We start from the raw sequence: 6,927 nt of genomic DNA on the forward strand, positions 1-6,927 counted from the left end.
TAAACAGAACAAACAGATAACCAATTTAGGAATCGCACCAGCAGAATCTCTACAGATTCTGATAGCTGCAGATAGCCAGCAGCCCAGAGAGCTTTGCGATACAGTATCTGAGACTTTAGAATGTTCTAATTGTGAAGAGTTAATCTCTTAGGCCAGATGCATGGCGCCTAGAAAATGATAATACCTCCTAGTGACTTACTCCTATCAGTTTTACTTCCTTGGTTTATGTACAGAGGAAGGACATTCATCATGTTTAGTGTGTTGAATACAGGAGAGCACACTTCCACTACAGTTACTCCTGGATACAGCACACTTCCACTACAGTTACTCCTGGATACAGCACACTACCACTACAGTTACTCCTGGATACAGCACACTACCATTACAGTTACTCCTGGATACAGTACACTACCACTACAGTTACTCCTGGATACAGCACAGCACACTACCAATACAGTTACTCCTGGATACAGCACACTACCACTACAGTTACTCCTGGATACAGCACACTACCACTACAGTTACTCCTGGATACAGCACACTACCATTACAGTTACTCCTGGATACAACACAGCACACTACCAATACAGTTACTCCTGGATACAGCACACTACCAATACAGTTACTCCTGGATACAGCACACTACCACTACAGTTACTCCTGGATACAGCACACTACCACTGCAGTTATTCCTGGATACAGCACACTACCACTACAGTTACTCCTGGATACAGCACACTACCACTACAGTTACTCCTGGATACAGAACAGCACACTACCAATACAGTTACTCCTGGATACAGCAAAATACCACTGCAGTTATTCCTGGATACAGAACACTACCACTACAGTTACTCCTGGATACAGCACACTACCATTACAGTTACTCCTGGATACAGTACACTACCACTACAGTTACTCCTGGATACAGTACACTACCACTACAGTTACTCCTGGATACAGCACACTACCATTACAGTTACTCCTGGATACAACACAGCACACTACCAATACAGTTATTCCTGGATACAGCACACTACCACTACAGTTACTCCTGGATACAGAACAGCACACTACCAATACAGTTACTCCTGGATACAGCACACTACCACTGCAGTTACTCCTGGATACAGCACACTACCAGTGCAGTTACTCCTGGATACAGCACACTACCATTATAGTTACGCCTGGATACAGAACACTACCACTACAGTTACTCCTGGATACAGCACACTACCATTACAGTTACTCCTGGATACAGTACACTACCACTACAGTTACTCCTGGATACAGTACACTACCACTACAGTTACTCCTGGATACAGCACACTACCACTACAGTTACTCCTGGATACAGCACACTACCACTGCAGTTACTCCTGGATACAGCACAGCACACTACCACTACAGTTACTCCTGGATACAGCACACTACCACTACAGTTACTCCTGGATACAGCAAACTACCACTACAGTTATTCCTGGATACACACACAGCACACTACCACTACAGTTACTCTTGGATACAGCACAGCACACTACCAATACAGTTACTCCTGGATACAGCACACTACCACTGCAGTTACTCCTGGATACAGCACACTACCACTACAGTTACTCCTGGATACAGCACACTACCACTACAGTTACTCCTGGATACAGCACAGCACACTACCACTACAGTTACTCCTGGATACAGCACAGCACACTACCACTACATTTACTCCTGCATACAGCACACTACCACTACAGTTACTCCTGGATACAGCACACTACCACTACAGTTACTCCTGAAAACAGCACACTACCACTACAGTTACTCCTGGATACAGCAAACTACCACTAAAGTTACTCCTGGATACAGCACACTACCAATACAGTCACTCCTGGATACAGCACAGCACACTACCACTACAGTTACTCCTGGATACAGCATAGCACACTACCACTACAGTTACTCCTGCATACACCACACTACCATTACAGTTACTCCTGGATACAGCACAGCACACTACCACTACAGTTACTCCTGGATACAGCACACTACCACTACAGTTACTCCTGGAAACAGCAAACTACCACTTGAGTTACTCCTGGATACAGCACACTACCACTACAGTTACTCCTGGATACAGCAATCTACCACTACAGTTACTCCTGGATACAGCACAGCACACTACCACTACAGTTACTCCTGAATACACTATATAGCACACTACCACTACAGTTACTCCTGGATACAGCAAACTACCACTACAGTTACTCCTGGAAACAGCACACTACCACTAGAGTTACTCCTGGATACAGCACACTACCACTACAGTTACTCCTGGATACAGCAATCTACCACTACAGTTACTCCTGGATACAGCACAGCACACTACCACTACAGTTACTCCTGAATACACTATATAGCACACTACCACTACAGTTACTCCTGGATACAGCAAACTACCACTACAGTTACTCCTGGATACAGCACACTACCACTGCAGTTACTCCTGGATACAGCCCACTATCACTACAGTTACTCCTGGATACTGCACACTACCATTACAGTTACTCCTGGATACAGCACAGAACCATACCAATACAGTTAATCCTGGATACAGCACACTACCACTACAGTTACTCCTGGATACAGCACACTACCACTACAGCTACTCCTGGATACAGCACACTACCATTACAGTTACTCCTGGATACAGCACAGCACACTACCAATACAGTTAGTCCTGGATACAGCACACTACCACTACAGTTACTCCTGGATACAGCACACTACCACTACAGTTACTCCTGGATACAGCACACTACCATTACAGTTACTCCTGGATACAGCACAGCACACTACCAATAAAGTTACTCCTGGATACAGCACACTACCACTCAAGTTAATCCTGGATACAGCACACTACCTCTACAGTTACTCCTGGATACAGCACACTACCACTGCAGTTACTCCTGGATACAGCACACTACCACCACAGTTACACTTGGATACAGCACACTACCACTAAAGTTACTTGTGGATACAGCACAGCACACTACCAATACAGTTACTCCTGGATACAGTACACTACCACTACAGTTACTCCTGGATACAGCACACTACCACTACAGTTACTCCTGGATACAGCACAGCACACTACCAATACAGTTAGTCCTGGATACAGCACACTACCACTACAGTTACTCCTGGATACAGCACACTAACATTACAGTTACTCCTGGATACAGCACACTACCACTACAGTTACTCCTGGATACAGCACAGCACACTACCAATACAGTTACTAATGGATACAGCACACTACCATTACAGTTAATCCTGTCCTGGATACAATACACTACCACTACAGTTACTCCTGGATACAGCACACTACCACTACAGTTACTACTAGATACAGCACACTACCACTACAGTTACTCCTGGATACAGCACACTACCACTACAGTTACTCCTGGATACAGCACAGCACACTACCACTACAGTTACTCCTGGATACAGCACAGCACACTACCACTACAGTTACTCCTGCATACAGCACACTACCACTACAGTTACTCCTGGATACAGCACAGCACACTACCACTACAGTTACTCCTGGTTACAGCACACTACCACTACAGTAACTCCTGGATACAGCACAGCACACTACTACTACAGTTACTCCTGGATACAGCACACTACCATTACAGTTACTCCTGGATACAGCACAGCACACTACCACTACAGTTACTCCTGGATACAGCACACTACCACTACAGTTACTCCTGGATACAGCACACTACCATTACAGTTACTCCTGGATACAGCACAGAACAATACCAATACAGTTAATCCTGGATACAGCACACTACCACTACAGTTACTCCTGGATACAGCACACTACCACTACAGCTACTCCTGGATACAGCACACTACCATTACAGTTACTCCTGGATACAGCACAGCACACTACCAATACAGTTAGTCCTGGATACAGCACACTACCACTACAGTTACTCCTGGATACAGCACACTACCACTACAGTTACTCCTGGATACAGCACACTACCATTACAGTTACTCCTGGATACAGCACAGCACACTACCAATACAGTTACTCCTGGATACAGCACACTACCACTCAAGTTAATCCTGGATACAGCACACTACCTCTACAGTTACTCCTGGATACAGCACACTACCACTGCAGTTACTCCTGGATACAGTACACTACCACCACAGTTACACTTGGATACAGCACACTACCACTAAAGTTACTTGTGGATACAGCACAGCACACTACCAATACAGTTACTCCTGGATACAGTACACTACCACTACAGTTACTCCTGGATACAGCACACTACCACTACAGTTACTCCTGGATACAGCACAGCACACTACCAATACAGTTAGTCCTGGATACAGCACACTACCACTACAGTTACTCCTGGATACAGCACACTAACATTACAGTTACTCCTGGATACAGCACACTACCACTACAGTTACTCCTGGATACAGCACAGCACACTACCAATACAGTTACTCATGGATACAGCACACTACCATTACAGTTAATCCTGGATACAATACACTACCACTACAGTTACTCCTGGATACAGCACACTACCACTACAGTTACTACTAGATACAGCACACTACCACTACAGTTACTCCTGGATACAGCACACTACCACTACAGTTACTCCTGGATACAGCACAGCACACTACCACTACAGTTACTCCTGGATACAGCACAGCACACTACCACTACAGTTACTCCTGCATACAGCACACTACCACTACAGTTACTCCTGGATACAGCACAGCACACTACCACTACAGTTACTCCTGGATACAGCACACTACCACTACAGTAACTCCTGGATACAGCACAGCACACTACTACTACAGTTACTCCTGGATACAGCACACTACCATTACAGTTACTCCTGGATACAGCACAGCACACTACCACTACAGTTACTCCTGGATACAGCACACTACCACTACAGTTACTCCTGGATACAGCACACTACCATTACAGTTACCCCTGGATACAGCACAGCACACTACCACTACAGTTACTCCTGGATACATCACACTACCACTGCAGTTACTCCTGGATACAGCACAGCCCACTACCACTACAGTTACTCCTGGATACAGCACACTACCACTGCAGTTACTCCTGGATACAACACAGCACACTACCACTACAGTTACTCCTGGATACAGCACACTACCACTGCAGTTACTCCTGGAGACAGCACAGCACACTACCACTACAGTTACTCCTGGATACAGCACACTACCACTGCAGTTACTCCTGGATACAGCACACTACCACTACAGTTACTCCTGGATACAGCACAGCACACTACCAATACAGTTACTCCTGGATACAGCACACTACCATTACAGTTACTCCTGGATACAGCACACTACCACTACAGTTACTCCTGGATACAGCACACTACCAGTACAGTTACTCCTGGATACAGCACACTACCACTACAGTTACTCCTGGAAACAGCACACTACCAGTACAGTTACTCCTGGATACAGCACACTACCACTGCAGTTACTCCTGGATACAGCACACTACCACTACAGTTACTCTTGGATACAGCACACTACCACTAAAGTTACTCGTGGATACAGCACAGTACACTACCAATACAGTTACTCCTAGATACAGTACACTACCACTACAGTTACTCCTGGATACAGCACACTACCACTACAGTTACTCCTGGATACAGCACAGCACACTACCAATACAGTTACTCCTGTATACAGCACACTACCACTACAGTTACTCCTGGATACAGCACACTACCATTACAGTTACTCCTGGATACAGCACATCACACTACAAATACAGTTACTCCTGGATACAGCACACTATCATTACAGTTACTCCTGGATACAGCACACTACCACTACAGTTACTCCTGGATACAGCACACTACCACTACAGTTACTACTAGATACAGCACACTACCACTACAGTTACTCCTGGATACAGCACACTACCACTACAGTTACTCCTGGATACAGCACAGCACACTACCACTACAGTTACTCCTGGATACAGCACACTACCACTACAGTTAATGTTATCAGTTCCCTTTTAGCAGGCATTTTAATATACAACTTTCATATATTCACATTTTAGAATATTTCACATCAGTGTTCAAAGGTCAGGTTATTTTGGTCAGTTGTGTGAATGTCATAATTTCAATAGAGATAGATACCTAATTTCACATTAGTTGTGCCAGGTAATCAGAGAGAGAGAGAGAGAGAGAGAGAGAGAGAGAGAGAGAGAGAGAGAGAGAGAGAGAGAGAGAGAGAGAGAGAGAGAGAGAGAGTGAGAGTGAGAGAGTGAGAGAGAGAGAGTGAGAGAGAGAGAGAGAGAGAGAGAGAGAGAGAGAGAGAGAGAGAGAGAGAGAGTGAGAGAGAGAGAGAGAGAGAGGAGAGAGAGAGAGAGAGAGAGAGAGAGAGAGAGAAGGGGAGAGGGAGAAGAAGGAGAGGGAATCTACTCTGGGAACCAGTTTATTTCCACTACGTGTGTTATTGTCCACCGTCTCTTTGCAAGCAGATTCTTTGTAGTTATCTGCTCAGATTGCTGTGGCAGGGCTCAGCAGGGCTTAACCCAAAATCACCTGTGAAGAAAGCTGGGGTTTAAGCCATGCATTCAAAGATGCCCCACATTTACGGGGTATATAATGTAACCTACTTTCCAACATTTGGAGACCAACCAACACCACATGATGATGTCATAGTATCATGCAGGTGACAGTATGGAGATGGTAGACTTTTTTTGTTGTTGTTGCTGTTTAGTCAATTTAGTCTACAGCTCAGCGTTCAACACCCATAGTGCCCTCAAAGCTCATCACTAAGCTAAGGACCCTGGGACTAAACACCTCC

Source organism: Coregonus lavaretus (genome assembly GCF_964263955.1).
Source record: "Coregonus lavaretus genome assembly, chromosome: 8".
Classification (NCBI taxonomy): Eukaryota; Metazoa; Chordata; class Actinopteri; order Salmoniformes; family Salmonidae; genus Coregonus; species Coregonus lavaretus.